Genomic DNA, 20,427 nt, shown 5'->3' with positions numbered 1-20,427 from the left:
TGACAGCGAGAAAGCTGAAGAGAGTTAGAAGAAGAAACAGAGTAAAAAAGGAGACAAAGGGAGATTGATATTAATCACATTCAGAAATAGTCAATGGAACCAAGTCCTGTGATATCCTCTCCTAGGGTTCCTCTCGTGACAGGGAGCTACATCAGGACCATCTAGGGTAGCTCTAGAAGAGAATGTTGACACAGGGACCATCGGAGATAGGATCAATAAAGCCTATCAAGTCTCAAGAGATGGTAGCAAATCAGGAAGCTGAGGGAAGGTTGATCAGTCCCTCGTCTTCCACGAAGCGAAGAAAGAGACCTGTTCAGTCTTGAACATAGAGACTTGTCTTTAGACAGGCTCACTTTAGATAAGGATGAAGGGGATGATGGCCACACTATCTGGCGCTAGATATGTCAGATGAAGAGAGAGAAACCTTCTGTGGGAAGAGGGAGGAGGTGCATGTGGTCCCGAGTGATGTCTGCAGACAGGCAAGGAAGTGAGATGGTCTGATCTAGAGCAGCCTAAAGATAGGATGCCAGATCCCATGGTATATTCAGAGCATCCTAAAGGACAATCGCATAGTGAAAAGGGATAGTCACCATCATATGTGAGCAGGCTGAGGTCATTGCCAGAAAGAAGGTGATCGGGAACCATTGCCCCCACTAAAGATAGGCATACGATGTGAGCCTGGATTTGGGTTCACTCGGTACCCCTTATTGGAGAAAGGAGGGGCCAGACCACAGAATATTCCATGGCCGCAAATGGATAAGGATCATTTTAGGTGTAAACTTCCCAGTTTAATGGCAGGTGCGGGGAAATGGATTTATGAGCTAGAGAAAATGACAGGTGGAAACACTCTAGCAATAGGGGACATTAAGGGTATCCTAGCAGCCATTCTTGGGGAAAGGACTAATGACATTTGGACAAGAGCAGGCTTTCAGGTTTCAAGGCACAGAAAAAAGTGCACAATGGAGCGCCATTTAACTATTGTAGTGCAGATGCCTGGAGAGCGATTAGGGTGCCGTATCCTGACACATCAGACATGGGTGCAATTATGGCATGTAAGATGAAAGATGACGAATATCTGCATGCTTACATTCAAAGTATTCAGGTACTTTAATGGTCTACTCTTGAAACATGGGAACTGTGGTGAAAACAGTGGCAGTATTTTACCACATTTTATGTTAGGGATTGCCAGAACAAGTACAGAGACAGCTCAAGAAATGAGTGGGAATGGAAGCGAAGCCATGGCCAGAAATAGAGTTGACCATAGTGCATCACTGTTGGCTGTAACAAGAGAAAAACAGGAATAAGTAAGAGGCAAGAAAATTTGAGGAAGCCAAGTTGCTTCAGAAGAAATTGTCAAAGTATACCATAGAGGGAGTGGTATTGACAAACAGAGAAGAATTTGGAATACAGCAAGCAGTGGGTACATCGCAGGCGAATAATGAACCCCAAATGAAGGAGGGAATGGGTTTGTACCATGAGGCAGAGGAATGGGCTACAGAGGAAGGGGTGGTTCTCAGAACAGCCAAGGTGGCATGCAGGGTTAGCACATTAGAAAAGGAGGGGCTACCTCTGAGCCGATGCAACAAGCAGCATTATTGGACAGGCTTATTAAGGCACTACAACTCCCAGTAGCCATTGCAATAGTGAGTGAGGAACGAGTCTGGAAACTACTCACGTTTCCAGTCGTCAAAATCAAACTCTAGGTATTGCATATTACCTAGAGTTTGAATTATTGTATATCAGCACTTTCTAAAGTCCAATTCATAATATTCATGTGACTAAAGAACTGAGTCTGCACTCCTGCTATAATATCTATACAGAGTGTCTGGGGTGAGCCACAGTCCAAATGTGCACTTGCCTAATTTAATCAGCAACATTATCATCCTTCTTCCTCATCATCGATCGGGTCTGCACATGCTGAATGTCTTCTTCTTGTCTTGCTTCTGAATCGATAGCTGGGGTGCATCGGTCTCACCAGCGTATGGCTGTATGCTGCTTAAATGGATCCAAGTGTGTCTCCCTTCGACTTTCACTGCTGAGGGAGTAATGTTTTCCACTAAAGAGGGACTACTAAAGCGTGGCTTGTGCCACTTCCTGGTGAAATTCCTTATTCTGGCTGGATCTCCAATAACAAGTCTATGAACAGGTAGTAAGCTCTGGTTTTTCAATGGTCGGCATCTGTGTCCTGAGACCGACCCCTCCCTGACGTTTGAGTTGATCTGAAATGACAGAGATACAAGCGGTCATACATGTCAAATAAGCACATAACTGGGGGCGCTGTTGCGCTCGATGAAGATGGCCGCCTTCTGAACAGCTCCGTTCCGCGAGGCGCTCCTTTTCTTATAATCATCCTGTTTGCTTTGGCGTTTCACCACCTAAGCCACGGAGGGGAAGGCTGGTGTGTCGGGGACCCTGCTGTTTTCATCCTGTCCTCCGGATTTCACTTACCGCCGAGCTTTTGGCCCCTGCGGGTTGAGCGGGAGCGGGTGCTTCCTCCGATCCTCTGCGGGGCTCCAGGGAGTCTCATCCGAGTCCCGCGGCTCGCGGCCTCCCGTTGGGGGAGGGGCGTTCTTCCCGCCCTGCGCACCAGCCTACTACGGCCCTTCGGGAGAGCGGCTGACGGGCGCTGGACCTTCATCGGAGCCGAGAGCGGTTGCTCCGCCGCCCCGTCCTGGGCGGTGTGCCGATTCAGACCGGCTCCGGGCGGCGAGTGGGTCCCTGGTCTCCGCGGATTGCACCAGACTGGCAGGCGGCCTCCGTCGGAGTGGAACCGCTCCTGAGGTACGCATTATCCCCGCTGGACTCCCTCTCATGCGCGTGTGCGCAGCGCCTAGCCTGGGGCAGAATCCACATTTTGACTGCATCCTGTTGCCCTCCCCGGCTGCCCCGTTCCCCGGGCCCATTAACCTGCACCATAAACTGGCCGGGGGACGGCGGGAGGTGCCTGCTCCTACCTACAGTTGGTTTCTTCACGGTGCCAGGGTGCACCCCGACCCCCTGAATCTCCTGTACGGACCCACCTTGATTCGGGTCGACTAGAGGGCTGGCCGCCTGGCGGTCTTCCCGCAGCTCGGCGGCTGCCGGGGGCTACTCCTGGTTCTCTTGCTGGTCCCCCTGGCCCTAGCCTCCTCAGGGTCCCGGAGGTACACTTGTGGATCACTGGCCATTACACACAGCGGCTGGCCTGGACAACACTCCTGCCCTTGACCTGCGACAACACCGCATCTCCTGTCACATTTCTGGTGCTCCTTCCCGGCGTCCCTCACCCTTCCCTACCGCTCCGGACCTGGTTTCAACTCTTGCCGACATCATGTCAACGAGGACGGGAAAGAAGCAATCCTCTATCAACATGTTTGCTAAGCCTTCGGGGGGAACTGGTGCTGAGACGCTCTCACAGGAACCATCCACAGCACATGAACCGGAACCATCAGAATCTCAGAAAATGATGGAATTCATCCGTGAAGGGTTCACCACAATACACAGTAAACTAGACGACATGAATGGTACGATATCCTCCATCAAGGCACACATGGAGAGGACGGATGGTCGGGTGACTGAGATCGAATCACGTATGAGTACCGCTGAAGATGGTCTGGGCTCACTCCGGGCGGAGGTCTCCACGTTATCCACACGCTTGAAAGAGGTGGAGAAAAAGAATGAGGACCTCGAGTCTCGCTCAAGGCGCAACAACCTCCGTATAATCGGGGTTCCGGAGGATGGCATACAAGAACCCATGGAAGACTACATGGAGAACATGCTCCTCCGACTCCTCGATTCCCCAAAACTCTCCACTCAATTTGCAATCGAGAGAGCCCACCGTGCACTTACAGCGAAGCCCAGACCTGGCGCTCCTCCTCGCCCTATAATAGCCAGGGTCTTAAATTTTCGTGACCGGGATACCCTTCTCAGGGCGGCGAGAATCAAGGGAGACCTCTTGTTGGGCTCAGCCAGAATCCACTTATACCCGGACTTTTCGATGGCGGTCCAGCGCGAGCGCAAATCCTTCCTGGCGGTGAAGAGACGATTACGCGACCTCCAGGTCAAGTATGCTATGTTATACCCCGCCAAACTCCGGATTGAACATGCGAACCGAGTATATTTCTTCACGCTACCGGAGGAAGCCTCTAAGTTCATGGATGAACACTTACCCGGTTAAACCATACTTGCATTAATCCCTGCGTTTGCTTGGGTCTTGGTTCGTTGGCCCACATACTGCACTTTTGGTAAAGCGCGTAATGCTCTTGTTGTGGAATCGGCACCACATAGCCCTAACCCAGGACTCGGTTGGTCCCACAACGTGCCGTCAATCCTGGTTGCATTACTGCAGGGGCCCTGGGCCGGGGAGATACCACCTACCTCGTCCTGTGGACACCGTACTGAAAATATGCTTGTCTTTGTTTTTTCTCTATGAGATGCAGCTGTTGGTGTGGGTTGTGAATCTCCAAAGTAACCCCTTGTTTCCAATATCGGGTCTAAACACACACACCATCCCATACAAGCTGTTCGGATGACTCCTACATACAATCTTGTTAAATTGGTTCATTATTTATGATCATGCCTGCCTCCCCTCCCCCGCGGGGACATCCCCACATGTCTCACGCCTTTATTCCCAGGCATTATGTTAATCCTCAAATTGCCTCAAGGTGCGGAGCTCCGCCGTCAGGCCGACTCACAGGCCCCCCAGGCGTTGATGCCATTGTGTTGTATTTGGTTTGTTACCTATGGGGTTTTCATCTCTCCGATTGGGGGAGGGATGTGGGAGGGGGTGGGTGGTAGGGGAGTTAACGTTAAAAAAGGCTTGGTAATTACGGTGAAGGTAGAGTTCAGAGCACCAGGGGATCTATGTCACCACGGCCCTGACAGCAATGGGGTCCACTTATGGGGGGCACTGTTCCATCCACCTGTGTTTTTCCATGTCTACTTCGAGGGTGTCGGGTGAGGAAACCCTTACATTCCTGAGTTGGAACGTGCGGGGGCTGGGGAACTTCAAGAAAATGAGGCTACTACAGCTTCAGGCCGAACGACATGGGACTAAGATCCTGTTTCTTCAGGAGACACATGCTGTAACTGAGCACTGTGAGAAGTTCGCCAAAGGATGGGGACCACAGAGGTACTATACCTCCTATTCCACACAAAGCCGGGGGGTGATGACCCTAATTCATAAGAGTATCAGATATAACCCCATAGCCACGACAATAGACCCCCTGGGCCGATTCGTTCTGCTTCATGGCATATTACAGAATAGGGAAGTGATCCTACTAAATATCTACGGCCCCAATATCGATGATCCCGAATTTTTCACACATCTCGCGTCCCTTCTGGATGGTTTCCCGTTGGTGCCCATTCTCTGGGGGGGCGACTTTAACACAATATTGGATGTGGATCTCGATAGATCTGGTTCTCGCCCTCGTCACCTTACCAAGGCCGCATATGCTACACTGTCTTCGCTTCCCCGCCTGGCCCTGTTTGATGCATGGAGGCTTCTTCACCCCGATTCCCGCACCTTCTCCTTCTATTCCTCGGTGCATGATTCCTTTTCCCGCATTGATAGATGGCTAGTCTCTGATACATTCATAAAAAGCATCTCAAACATGTCGATTCTCCCCAGGACTCTCTCCGACCACTCACCAGTAACTATTACCCTATCCTGGGGCTCGGATCAGGTCCGTACCAGGAACTGGAGGATGAAGCCACTCTCACTCCTCGACCCGGTCTTCAGTTCGGAATTGGAATCGGCAATTGAGGAGTTCTTTGAGATCAACTCCGGTTCCGTCTCATCACAAGCCACCCTCTGGGAAACTTTTAAAGCCTACATCAGAGGCATCGCCCTCTCTAAAGAAAATGGCATCCTTAGAACTATCCGTAGGGAGATCGCCGAGAGCGAGGCCACACTGTCCGAGCTGGAGGCCCAATATTCACTGAAACAAACTTCTGAGACCCTTGCCTCGATCGGCACGGAGCTAGACACCTTCCGCGCTCTTGCGGATCGCGAACAGAGATTTCTCGATAACCCTGGGCTGGCAAGGAGATATGGTGAGGGTGAACGCCCGTCTCGTCTCCTGGCTAGGCTTCTCCGCCGCGAGTTTGGTTCCCCACCCATTCCTGGCATTGAGAGACCTGATGGATCCCTAGCCACTTCCCCCGGCGATATTAATTCCGAATTCCTCTCCTTTTATCAATCCCTGTATGCTAACTCAGATACAGCCACCATAGCTGAAATAGACGCCTTTCTGGACGGGCTTCCCCTCTCGGTTCTCTCCCCCGATACCATCGAGGCCCTTGAGAGCCCATTTACTTCCTTGGAACTCTCGGAGGCCATAGACTCCCTCTCATCAGGCAAATCCCCGGGATCTGACGGAATACCGGTTGAGTTCTATAAACGGTTTAAGACCTTGCTACTCCCTCAATTGGTCGCGCTCTGGGAGGAATCGTTGATGGCGGGTCAGCTCCCACCCACGCTCCGCGAAGCCACTATCACAGTCCTGTTAAAACCGGGCAAACCCCCCACTCAATGCGGTTCTTACCGTCCACTATCGTTAATCAATTGCGACGTCAAGATTTATGCTAAATTAATGGCTTTACGCCTGGCCCCCTTCATGCCACATATCATTCATCCTGACCAGGCGGGGTTTATTCCGGGACGCTCTACCTCCTTAAGTCTGAGGCGCCTTTTCAATATTATAAGTAGGGTGAGCCCGGACGTCCACGCCGTGGCCGCCACACTCGATATGCAAAAAGCCTTTGATTCCGTTTCATGGAGTTATCTCTGGCGTGTACTTGATAAATGCAAATTCGGTTCCACGTTCCTGTCCTGTGTCAAGCTTCTATACTCAAATCCAGTGGCCAGAGTCCGCACCGAGGACCGCTGCTCTTCTCCCTTCCAAATAGCTAGGGGTACTAGACAGGGTTGTCCCTTTTCTCCATTAATTTTTGCAGTGGCGATGGAACCGTTCGCGGACATGCTCCGCCAATTCCACTCCCATAGAAGTCTACGCACCGCCGGGGTCTCGGATATAGTTTCCCTATATGCTGACGACGCTTTACTTTTTATTCGGTCTCCTGAGTTCAACCTTGCCCCAATTTTGGAGGATGTTGTCCTCTTCGGTAGTATTTCTGGCCTGACGGTTAACTGCGCTAAATCAACTCTTTTCCCGCTCACCCCCAGCACACTCCCCCCTCCCGATATTTTTGGATTCACGTGGGCCCAATCTGAGGTTACATACTTGGGTGTAGTGGTGTCGCGACACATTGATCGGGTTCTCGAGAAGAACTATCTAGTATACCTCACAAATCTCACGCAAAAAGTTCGGGGTTGGAACAACCTCCCTATTTCACTGGCAGGGAGGGTGGGAATACTGAAGATGGTGGTACTCCCTCAGCTATTGTATAGATTCGCCAATATCCCACAATGGCCGGGAGTCGAGTTCTTTCAGTCATTAACACGGATCCTCAACACCTTCCTCTGGCACTCCGGGGCGGTCCGCCTTAAGTACAAGACGCTGGCCTCTCCGATGGAGTTGGGTGGTTTCGGTGCACCTGACTTTCTCAAGTACTGGCTAGCAGCCCAGCTTCAACACATTGCACATTGGTTCAACGTATCCGACCCCCCCCCATGTCAGGCTAGAAAGATTGTCGGTTGGTGACCGCGATATTAGATCCCTGGTGATCGCACCTATCCCAATGGAATCGGGCTCATTGGACCCGGTGCGGTGCACATCTCTGGCTTTATCCAAAACTTGGCAATTATTGGGCACCACCCATCCCTTTCATGGTAACTTCCCGATCTGGAACTTTCTCCCGGGAATCCCACAGGTTCCCCCCTCGGTTGTTCGCACATGGGCTGGGGCAGGATTTGAATTGCTCCGAGACATATTTGTAGATGGTAATTTCATAGAATGGCCTGACCTCCCTTCGCCCCTCAGACAGCGTCCTTCGGTATGGCTTCAATATTCATCCCTCCGTAGAGTCCTCAAACATAAGTACCAGTGCTTCCCAGCACTACCGCCTGATGAGCTGGCGATCACTGAATTGACCTCTCCTTACCCAATGAGGGGAAAAACTTCCAGACTATACACCTTGGTACAATCCAGATCGCCCCCTTCATTCTCTAAACTAAAGCATGCTTGGGAGTCTGACCTTGGGGTGGAAGTCACCGAAGACCGATGGTCCCATATGTGCTCACGTATCCAGAGGGTCTCATTTAACTCCCGATTTAAACTAATTCAATTTAAGCTACTCCACAGGTACCATTATACCCCAGCCAGACTACACCGTATGTCGAATAATTCCTCCCCTAGATGTCCTAGATGTGGCTTTGATGGAGCTGGCTACTTTTACATGATATGGTCATGCCCCCGCCTCACCCAATTTTGGGACGCTGTTTGCTCCACTGTCTCGTCGATACTCGACCACCCTATCCCCCCTAGCCCAATGAAATGCTTGTTCCATGACTTTCCCGACCTCCACCAAGATTCTAGGAGACTGGCTGGCCTCTGTATGCTTCTGGCTGTTCGGGCGATACTACTCTGCTGGCTTCGACCTACCATTCCGACACATGCAAAGTGGCTTAGAGCGGTCACTTGGGCTTCCGATACGGAGGAATCTTGGGCGGTACATCAGCCCGCCTGCTCTAGGCCCAGAGACATCTGGTTGAAGTTCCGATTATTTATGTCTCCCCCCGACACTGACTCAGGTCCTACATCCCCAGTGCCTTCCTCTTGTTGACCCCCAGCCCTCCCCTGAATGGCCCCTTACCGGGTCTTGCACTGTCCTGCTACTCCCCATTGCTGGCGAGTCGAGCCCCTCGACCTGTTCTATGAGACTGTGTTGTATTAAGTTGTTTGATTTTACATGCTCTTGTTGCTCACCTGTATCTGTTCTACCAAGCTGAATAAAAATAAAAGTTTAAAAAAAAAATAAGCACATAACTAATTTCCTAACATTTCTGTAGTCTTCTGGGCATCACTTCTGCTCCTCGATGGAGGAGCCAAAGGCATTCTCATTCGCCTCCCTGTCACTAGCTTGTGGGGTGTCCGACTAGATGGTGGTCATACCCAGGCTGATTCCTTAATGCATACAATGCAAGGGGCGGGCAACATAGACATCCCTTTCTTCAGTGTCAACTTGAGTTTCGCAATTCTCTCTTTAAGGAGACTGTTGAGTCTCTCACATATCCCATTTGCTTGCTGGTGATAAGCAGAAGTAAACTTGTGTTTTATACTTAACAATAGGCTAATCTGTTCAAAAACCTCATAAACAAAATGGGGTCCATTGTCAGATCTCAGCACCTCACACACTCCCCATCTGGGAAAGACTTCTCAGATTAAAAACTTTACTGTGCAAGTGGCATCAGGGTGCGTACAAGGACCTGCTTTGATTGACCTGGAAAAGGGACAAACCATTTGTAGTGTATGACCAGCGGTAAACATGTGACATACAATACAATTTACTACATAAAATGCAATGTCTTCTAACCGGTTCGGTACAAACCGGTCCTCTGCAATTGTCCGCAAGGCTCTCCCTAGTTACGTGCGCTTGGTAGTGCAGCTGTTCAAGCACTACCTTTAACAATTCTACTGGCATCACAGGCTTCCCAGTGCTGTCTGCCACCACAATGCTTCAGAGGGGGGTAATGAACACCCCCTTAGTTTCCATAGCTCTTGCTCTTCCTACGGTGCACTGCTCTGAACTTTCATGAGCTGTGTTCTCGAAAAATTATTAAACCCTTCATTTGCTAACAGGATTGTGACTACTTTCTCCTTTACATCTGGAGTATCAAAACGTTAAATATCTAGCGGATATGCAACCCTTTTGGCTTCGTTCCTGCGAGAGATCAGTTCGCTTATTATGTGCTGCCCATTCAACTATTGCAATGGCTACTGGGCCTACGGGTTCATGAGGGAACGGTGTTAGGCAGAATCATATGCAGTACACTTTGGGAACACTGCACACAATTAAGACTACAAGTGACATTCCAAACTCACCTTTGGTACAAGCCTGTACTACACAGTAAAGTGGTAGCGATGGCTTAGCAGCCAGAATTATCTTAAGAGTAAAATGAGCAGTATCAGAAGTTACACAAAGGACAGCAATTGCTATGGATCAAACAAACACTGACTCAAGGTTTGTGAGTAAAAGAATATACATTTATTTACACAATCATTTGTAAAACAGTTCACTAATGTAAAGCAGCAGAAAATCACAATCTTAATACACTACACACCACCCAATGAATTCAAAATTAAGTGTGAGCAAAATGGCACTCCAGCAATTTAAACATGGAGGGAAAGAAAAGGTTGTTCAAACTCAAGCAGCACTAAGTAGGCAGGGCATTCTAGAAAAGGCTTACTACAAAAAGGATTCAAATCAATAGGCCTGGGCCAATGTTAATGGTTCAGAGTCTTTGCAAAGGATCACACAGTTCAGAGTAGTTTGCGGTTACGTCCTTGCCAAGAGTTCGAAACAAAGTTGATCGGAAGAAAAGTTATTAAAAAGAGTAGAGAAGGACAAGCCCTCGGATTAGCGAAAGATTTCAAACACTTTCACCGTGGTTGGACAGAACGAACGACCGTATTTGAACAGTACCTTAGTAGAAGAAGAATGCTGTAGCTGAGGCAGAAGTTCCTGGCGCGGTGTGCGAAGCAGTGTGTCTGGTGAGAGCGGTGAGGACAGACGGCTGCGTGAATTCTCCTGCTTTCCACACTGAAACTGTGTCCCTGCAGTCCTATTTCTACCTCTACTGTTTCGAGAAGGACTTCCTACAAATACACAGTGCAGGCGTGGAGCGCGACGCGGTGTGCGAAGCACTGTGTCTGGTGAGAGCGGTGAGGACAGACCGCTGCGTGAATTCTCCTGCTTTCTACACTAAAATTGTGTCTCTGCAGTCCTATTTCTACCTCTACTGTTTCGAGAGGACTTCCTACAAATGCACCGCGCAGGCACGGAGCGCGGCGTGGTGTGCAAAGCAGTGTGTCTGGTGTCCGGCGGCCGCCGGCCAAAGGTAAAGAGGTCCCCCTTATATAAGAGTGGCCTTTACATCGTGTGTCCATCCAAATCACACAACTCCCAGCTCCAATCAGCTCCAATCAAGCTGCCATGGCACCACTATCACCGACTGACGACGATCTAAGTCGCCGTCTTCGAAGCAGTAAACCGACACACGAGCTGAGCTCACAACAAGACTCTCAAGACCCCAGAGAAACCAAGTCGGGGGAAAAACCGGAAAACTGCAAGGGGAAACCCTGTCATAGACGTGGTATCCTGTGGTGAGAGCGCTTCAGGCCCTCCTCTGCCCCCCCGCTGATTCCCGTAAACTCTCCATCGCCCCCGAGCGAGGCATTGCACCCCCTGAATCCAAGAACATCGGGGGCGTGGCCGTGACAGCAGTGGTGATGCTTGAAGAGAGGGAAGAGAGGGCAGGCCGCGAAGGTGTACACTCCGCTGCCGTGCCTCATCGGGAGGTGGAAAATTCTCATAAAACCCCACTGAAAGAAGTCACCTTTGAACATTTTTCATTGCGATCGCAGGGATCGTGCCACACGCTGCTTCCGGCAGTCTGACCGTTTTGACGAGGGAGCCCACGCCGCTGACGGTCGGAGGACGGTAGGACGGTCTTGACGGGGCCCTGAATGGCCGGGCGCGGCTCGCACATTATCCCCTGCGGCAACGAGCGAAATGCTCCACCGGTTCCCCGTAGGTGCACTGCGCTTCCACGCTACAATTGGGAGAAAGCAGCCTGACAACACCACATCGAAGCCATCGGTCAAAGCCGGGATGGGCGCGACGAGTACAGCCCAAGTTCACCAATCAACAAAATTGTTAAGAAACCTCCAAAAGCGACCAAAACGAAGCTTAATGAAGAAAAATAAAATCGCCCAAATAAACATCACTTCCAATGACTCATGGAACACCGAAAACGAGGAGCAAACACTCTCCTCAGATGACTCAGTATTTGAAATGTCCCAGGAGTCGGGCACCGCAGACCAGAGGACCTCATTGGTGCGGTCCGACAACCAAGACCTGAATAATGCAGAATTGCCCCTAGATCAGGCTAAAGAACCTACACAAGCCACAATTGGCGTTGTAGGCGAAATCGAACATCTGCCAGTCGATGAACCATTGGAGTCGACTCAAGAAGGAAATGACAACTTATCTGAAATAATGAGTAGGACCTAAAAAAAACTTGCATACAAAAGCTTTACCAAAGCCACGTCTGTTGCTAGAAAAACCACTGGCAAAGAAGCAGAGGAAAACAACATTGAAAAACCAGGGGGGCTTAAAATGTCTGCCCGCCCCCCTAATATCTGCTTCCCTAAAAGAATATTTTATAATTCAACACAAGAGAAAATTAGACCAGGACCCAGAGCTGTCCGACGCGAAAATCTTAGAGGCGATTGTAGAGCCACCTCAGAGGACTAAAGCGTGAAAAACAGACCTGATTGCACCGACCTCAAAGGAAACTGACGCCCCACAAGCACAACAAGACCTACTTGGGGGCCAAAACGTGGTGGATAAAAATAAATCTAATCAGCCGACTCTGAGACACACGGCCAATTGCCTCAGCGAGAAAAAAGTCTCCTAGAAGGCAATAACATTGACTCAGCAAAAGACAGCTGCAACATCATGCCTCCTACGCCCAGCGTAACTATGAGTTCCCCAGAACCCCTGGCAAGAGAAAGGTCCATAAGTGATACCACGAACGGCCAGGCCGAAGATCACTATGCATGGACGCGGCCGCACATTGTGAGCAAGCCTGGGAGACCCTCGAATGAACCTCCATACATCATCCAAGGTGAAATACCATCCACAGTAAGAAGATCCTCAGAGAGATCCCACCATAGTTCACCTAACAAAGCTACATAAACCCCAACCAAATCACGGCGACCAAGTGAAACACCAAGCTTCACAGAAAAAGAGTCTCCCTCAAAAAAGAAAACTGACCTGCTGTCCATCATGTCGGCACTTACAATTGCCCTAAATCCATTTGGGAAACTGTATGAAGCCATTCACGAGGCGCTTACAAATAACACAGCCATGATAAGCAATATGAAAGACAAACTGTCCTATATTGAGGGCTACCTAACTGCTGTAGACCAGAACTCTAAATCTAGAGATTCTATACTTGGAGAAAAAATAGACAAGCTGACTGAGGAGATCCTTAAAATTAGCACGTACCAGGCCGGAAATCTGAAATCCGCCCCCTCAAAGTCAACTCAGACGATGAGCATGAGAAGGAATCGGACATGGCCCCAATTTCCATCAAAATGGGAAATAAACCTGCCACGATAGCATCAGCGGACCTAGAATCCAAACAGTCAAAAACCGGTTCCCAAAGAAGGGTGAAATACCTCCAAAATTCTAACTTAAGTAAACAAACAAAGCCCAAAGAACCAAACTTCCAACTGAGTTCCAACACCAATGTACAAACAGCTTCAAAACAACATACAAATAGCAGATCGACACCATCCTATGCACAGGAAAAGGAGAGTCAAGCCGTGGTTCTAATAATAAGTGACGCCCAAGACACGTCCGCGGACCTAATGGACATCTCTCAGCACCTGGAAGATGAAACGGTAACCACCACTTCCATCACAAACACAGCGAGAGCCCAAAAAGACCCCATAGTCTCCGCAAACGAGCAAGAAACAACGCCCTCTATGGCCAAAACTGGGAGTCCAGCTAGAGAGCCGGCCGACAGTAAGAATAGGGTGCGCTCGAACTCCCCAAGCACAGCCCTCGAAGCCGCAAAGAAATTAAATGAAATTGAAGAGGACCGACCAAAGAGAGAACGAGAAGAAAGACCAAATCAAAATCTACGTTATCCGAGACCTAGAGCCCACTCATTTAAGAACTACACGAGAGCACGGGAGGCAGAAACAAGAAAAAAATCAAAATTGGCAGACTCAATGCTCTTCAAACTAGAGCAAACGTCAGCCAAAGACAGCTACCTGGTCCTCAACCGAAGAACAGTCCTAAGATTATTAAGGAAAAACTGAAAACCTCTGACGACCTCACCTTAATTGAGCCTTACCATCGAGAACATAGAGCTAAAGCATATCTTCATATCAGAAGCAAGGCGACAAGTACAATCACTCCAGAAATAACAAAAGATCTCCAGCGCTTAGGATTCAAAATTCAACTGCTTGCGAAACCATAAATAGACCAGAGACTCAGAGAGAGAGAGGAAGGAGAGCATTCGGAGAGCCAACGAGACAGGATTCCCCCGTCCACCAACCCCAGAAGGCCAGAGAGGAGAGTGGAGATGGAGGGCAAAAAAGTCGACTCAGAATACTCAAACAAATGGAACCGGAGAACCTCAGCACTTAGCACTAGTAAATACAGGTGCGATGAGAGACAACACGAGAACCGCCACTCAGAACGAGGGGCGACCCCGGCAATAAGAGAATCTAAAGAAGTATCTGCCTCAAAACCATGGAGATGACTTACAGATACCTTCTCCAGACAACAAAAAAAATAGCAACGACCAGCGGATCCCTCTGAAGTCAGAAAGATAATCACAACTCCACTGACCCAGTGCCACAACAGCACCTTAAAAATGGCATCGTGGAATACCAGAGGACACCGCCACCTAACCAGAACAAACGACCTAAACTTGGCTGCCTTTGACTTGATCTGTCTACAGGAAACCTGGCTAATGACCAAACCATCCCTAGACGGATACGAAATCGAAATATCCCGGGCAACCAGAAGTAACGCTGGTCGACCCTCAGCGGGCATACTGACCGCCGTCCGAGTGGGCTCAGCACTCACCTCAAAGGGCATACTCACAGTGAGCTATGGCAAATTGACATCACTAGCTACTTGGCTTCACTTCAATCATGCCCAAGACGCCTGGGAAAACTCCGACCTGGCAATATTAAATCTATATTGGAATCCAGAAAGAACAACAACAGATGATTTTTGTAACTCAATAGCCAAGAGCATTGACGAAATAACGATGGACAGGAAAGTCCAAAATATCATAATCTGTGGCGACTTGAACGCAAAGTGTAAGGTTGACCCATCGAAGAGTGCAATACAAACGGCCACATTCCAGGACGACGAAAGGGGCCGCGCGTGGGGAAACAAAATGAAATTGAGAAAATTCTACAACGCGGCGGAGCTAGGCGACGGTGGCCCCCAAATTCCAACATGGGAAAGGCTTGAATCCTCGGCCACATTAGATTACATATTTATCTCGGAAAGCCTGATTCCTTACTTCGTGGACTGTAGAGTAAAGAAAACGACAGAAAGCGACCACAATCTGCTTCAGATGACATGGAATGGAGCCTCACTGGAAAGACCTGAGTATCTACCAGACGTGGAGACAAATAAAGAACAAAATCGCATCCAGATCACCGCATCAGACATTACAGCCTTCAGGGAAAACCTAAAAAGGACCCATGACCGGGAGCCGGGGGAGCCAACAAGACCTGAATATACATCCCTACCTATACATCCCTACTGGTAGCCCACAAAGTGTCCTTCAAAGGGAAACCACGAACTCAGGTTCCACATACACAACACAGTGGCCGAAAAACGACGAGAAGTAAAAAAAAAAGCCAAACGATTGGCAGTAAAAATGAAAACAACCGCTCTGTGGTCCGCCCATGACTCCTTAGCGAGATCTTTCAAATCATGGCTAAAGACACAACGACAAATGTTATATCAAAACGATGCTGAAGCCATGTTACGCACTCTCGCCTCAAGAAATACAAGAGACCTCTGGTTACTATTAAAGACTGCTAATGGCCAGACCGTACCATTGATTTCAAACTCAGTAACTGAACAAAGCTGGATACAGCACTTCACAGATCTATACCAAGCTCCTCTAACCCGGGAACCACGGACTGTGCTGCCGAGCACAAACCAATGGATCAACTTGACTGACGTAGAAGACATCTCTAGAATAATTACCAGCCTAAAACATCGAGAGCTCTGGGCCCTGACGGGCTGTCAAACCTAGATCTTAAAGAACACCCGATGGAATGGGCCTATGCCATCAGTGAACTATTTAAGCAATTTCAAATTCAGAGGCAGATTCCAGAAACATGGACAGAGGCAGTTCTAGTCCCAATTTTCAAGAAAGGAAACAAAAGTGCGCCGGCAAACTACAGACCAATAGTACTCCTGGATATCATCTTTGCGTCACTTTTGTTGCCTCATTTCAAGAACTGGGCCAGAAATTCTCCCTCGGCAGACATCTTTCAAACAGGCTTCCAGAAAGGGGCAGGAACAACAATAAACCTCTTGATTCTGAATATTATAAAAGCGAAAGTAAAACGTGGAGTGCCCAAGGTCTTCTTGGCGATGGTGGGCCTATCCCAAGCATTCGATGTGGTAGCCCGGAACCGACTTTGGTCGAAGCTAATAATGTGGAACTGCCCAGGTCCAGTGCTTGAGCCCATAATAGCCCTTCACACCTCAACATCGCTTCGGGTCCGCCTAAGCCGGCAAGGCACGCTCTCGGACAGGATCCAAACTAATCGTGGGGTCAAACAAGGATGCCCACTGGCGCCAGCGCTATTTATAGCATTTATTGGAGACTTCCAAGATTCAGAGAGAACACTGCGATCTTTTCCGCCGAAAGTAGGTGCTCAGCAGATATCAAGACTGTGGTATGCCGACGATCTGGTCCTTTTGGACCAGACACCGATAGGCCTACAAAGACAATTGACAAACCTAGCCACGTACATGGAAAGCAACAACTTAACAGTAAATATATCAAAAACCAAAATCCTAATATGGACCAAGGCGCTGAGGAGAGAACAATCCAACAACTGCTGGACCATGGAAAATTCCAAAATCGAGCAAGTAAATGAATATAAATACTTGGGAATCCAGCTCGACAACTCTTTAAAAGAGAACTCGCAACAAAAAATACTATGGGACAAAATGAGAAATTTAACTGCGCAAGCTCGTGCAATAGACAGAAAGTTTGGAAAATTCTCGTGGACCCCTACAATCCTGTTCTACAAATCAAAAGTGGTTCCTGCAGTAACCTATGGGATGGCGGCAAACTTGTGTTTGGAAGAAGAACTATGGACTCAGCTGGAAGGTCTATTCTGGAAATCAGTACTGGGTTTGCCAAAAGCAGCACCGATGCCAGCGATTAGAAGAGATCTAGGTTTGTCATCACTAGCGGTGGCGGTAACCCAGAGTGCCACACAGCTGTATCGAAAAATCCTGATCCCTGACTCACCTCCAATTTTCCAGGTGGTCGCTTCCGAGATCAACAAGGGATCCTGTAAACCACTACTGGAGTGGGTCGCAAAAATTCAAGTAAAATTAGAAGAGGTAGCGTGTGACGAAGAAACGCTAATTCACAATCCAGGGCGAGTAAAGATCAAATTGGAACAGCAAGACTGGATAAACTCAATCGAAAAAAGCCAGTCCTACAAATCGCAAAAACACCTACCAACAACGCACAACAGGTTGAAAGTCCCATTAAAATACTGCGAGAGATTCCCGGAAAAAGAGTTAAGGAAAAGCTTCATGCGGGCTCACCTAAATTTACTTCCTACAAGAGAAATCCTTTTCATCAGAGCTCTTGCACCGACCCAAGACTGTCGTTTCTGCGCTAACCAAAACGAAGTAGAATCAATCCGCCACCTCCTCACATCCTGTCCGGGCCTAACAAAGGAAAGGCACGCCTTTTTGACACCACTGAGCTACCAGTCTGCAAGCCTCGACGAAGAAACTTGTTGGTGTAGAATGATAGCAGGAGACTCGGCCAGATGGTCGAGGGCTGCGGCCAAATTTCTTGAAGTGGCACTCAAAAAAGTCGCTGTTGTCCAAAGTGAAACGCCAAGCACTCCACAAATCCACCAAAACACACTAACACCAACACTTTAAATTCTTCTCCTCTGTCAGTGGTGTCGCTACGTAGCAGGAAAAGGATCTAAATGGAAACCAGCAACCTTTTGTTAAAACCTTTGAGGTTGTAAGCAAAAAAAAAAAAAAAAACAAGTTCCTGGCAGATCATGCATGCTCACGTTCCTGAAGCGACTGTCAGACTGACATGAAGGAGGAAGACTGGAGGGTCCTGCACTGCCCAGGGAAGAAACGAGCAGCAGTGCAAGGCGACAAATAAAAGGTGCGCTCCTTAAAACCCAAACATGGTCCGGTCCTCCTGGCTATCCTGTTCACTGCAGCAAAGCACAGCAAATTCAACGAGAGGAGGGAGGCCTTGCTTGGTGTTTGGCAAACTGGTTGGTCCCACCAGCTCAGGGGTGAAAGATTCCTTGCAGATCTTCTCTGTCGTCGAAGTGTAGGAGATTTGGACCCACAGCAGGGCTTCACCGGGAGTTTCAGTAGTTGTAGTAGTCCTCTTCTCTTAGGATCTCTTGATCGAGTGGCGACTCTGTCTTCCAAGTCCCAGATACCTTTTTTTTATGCAGTTTTCCCCCATTTACACAGCCTAGCTGTCACAGGGTGGCTGTCCTGGCAGGACAGTCACCTAGCCAACCAAACACGAGTGCGAACTGGGTCTCCAAGGACACCCTGTGTAGGGGGCCTAAAACCCCTCCCTCACATCCTGTCTACCTAGACTCTCAGGTGCCTAAAGAGGGCTTCTATGCGAAAGCCTGGCAAAGTACAGCAAATAAAGGAACCAAACCTGGTTTGGAACGCAGAGTAAAACACGAGAAAGACCTTTACAAAAAGAAATGGCGAACAAACGCAGCCAGAACCAAATAAAATTAAAAGGGGTCAAGCGGATTAAAGTTTGAGGCTACTAACTTGGCCTAAAGCAGTACCAAGGCTATTTTCATAGTCCACGGTAGGGGGAAAATGGTAGATACCACTGTCACCAGCAAAATCTTAAAGAAAGAGGAACGATGAGAAACAGACAAAAAGGGATAACTATTAACCCTTTCCAGTACTCAATGGAAGATAGTTTGTACTGGGTCTGTAAATTTAAAAAGACTAGTAAAAGTCAATGGCAACTTTACATGCTCTGGGAGATAGAAGTCAGTCCCAGAAAATGGAGTTTAAAGTGGGAAGTCTAAAAAGGCAACCCTGTTTCACTGTACTAAAATTGCTGTGTGACACACAGTAAAATGATGATGCCTATGGAGTAGGTGAGTCTCCACAGTTTTTGAACACAAAAATGGAAAACACACAGTAAAACATATGTAAGAGGCGCACACTCTTACCAGGTGAATAAATACATCCTAGAAATCCAGCAAAGCTGCTGAGGGACTTGATAGGTAAGGGGAATCAGCCATTCTGGAGAATTCTCCCTAACAAACGGTCAGGAGGTATTGGTCAGTGGACCAAAGTGAATGTGTTGGACACTGTAGATATATTTTTCAGACAAGGCAACTGGGGGCGGCGCCATGAATGCACTTAGAAATCAGACACAGGACCTTAAAAAGAACCTTCTGTTGAACTGGTATCCAGTAAAGGTGCCTGCAAAACAGTGAGATCGGGTGATATCTGGGAATGCTGTAGAGAAGTCTGACCACCACATTCCGGACAAATGATGAATGGTCTGGCTCAGTGATGTGGGGCAAAAAAGGTCTCAGCAATTTGAGTTGATATTAGATTGATTTAACAACATTGCTGACATGTAAATTACAGCTTAGATTCACCTGCCAAATACAGGATAGGTTTTCAACTTTAGCAAAATATGTGGTTGGGACTTCAAAAAGAGCTGGACAGGGTGAGAGAAGGGAAGAGGGCCTAGAGTATTGGGGCATAGACAGAGAAGACGTGTTTTCTGGTTCTTTCTTTCCTGCAATGCCAGAGATGAAGGCTGCATACATCCTTACTTTTGTTGGATAATAGCCCTCTGGAGTACCTCAGTGAAGAAGCTTGTGGATTTCAAGGTGACAGTCTTGTAGTTACTGGCCTGCTGTGGGAGCCAGTGCAGTTCGATGTGGGTCAGTTTGATGTGGTTGAATTTGCTGAGTACTTCGATGAGTCATGCTGCAGCATGCATGGCACATCTCAGGTGTCACAAATTAGTTGATGGAAGGCCTTCCAAAAGGGATTAATAGTAATAATTGAAGTAAAGCTTTAGGGTACCTGATTGTTAATAACACTTGCATGTATTTGTCCTTGTTATCCTGTAGGTGTGTCAACATTGTTAAAATGGGAATACCAATATGTGATTTTTTCGTAATTCAAGATTGAAGCAAAGTTTCTAAAAATCAATGTGTACACGTTAGAACTGCTAAGCTGAACGGTTTAGGGCACCGACTATCTCCCTTACAACCCTTGAGAGATAATGTGAGAAGGAAGAATGGCCCTTGCACAACCTAATGTGACAAAACTGGCACTCTTGAAAATAAACCCACACAATAAACCAGGCCTGCAAACTACACCATGCTTCCACGGACACTGGTTAGAACAGAATTATGCATATTCTGTCGCTGCTTTTAACACAGTTTTTAGCAATTAAACAGTGCTAGTTGTTAAAATTTG

Source organism: Ambystoma mexicanum, chromosome 5q (genome assembly GCF_040938575.1).
Source record: "Ambystoma mexicanum isolate Mex_15411 chromosome 5q, UKY_AmexF1_1, whole genome shotgun sequence".
Lineage (NCBI taxonomy): Eukaryota > Metazoa > Chordata > Amphibia > Caudata > Ambystomatidae > Ambystoma > Ambystoma mexicanum.
This window is presented reverse-complemented; position numbering follows the sequence as displayed.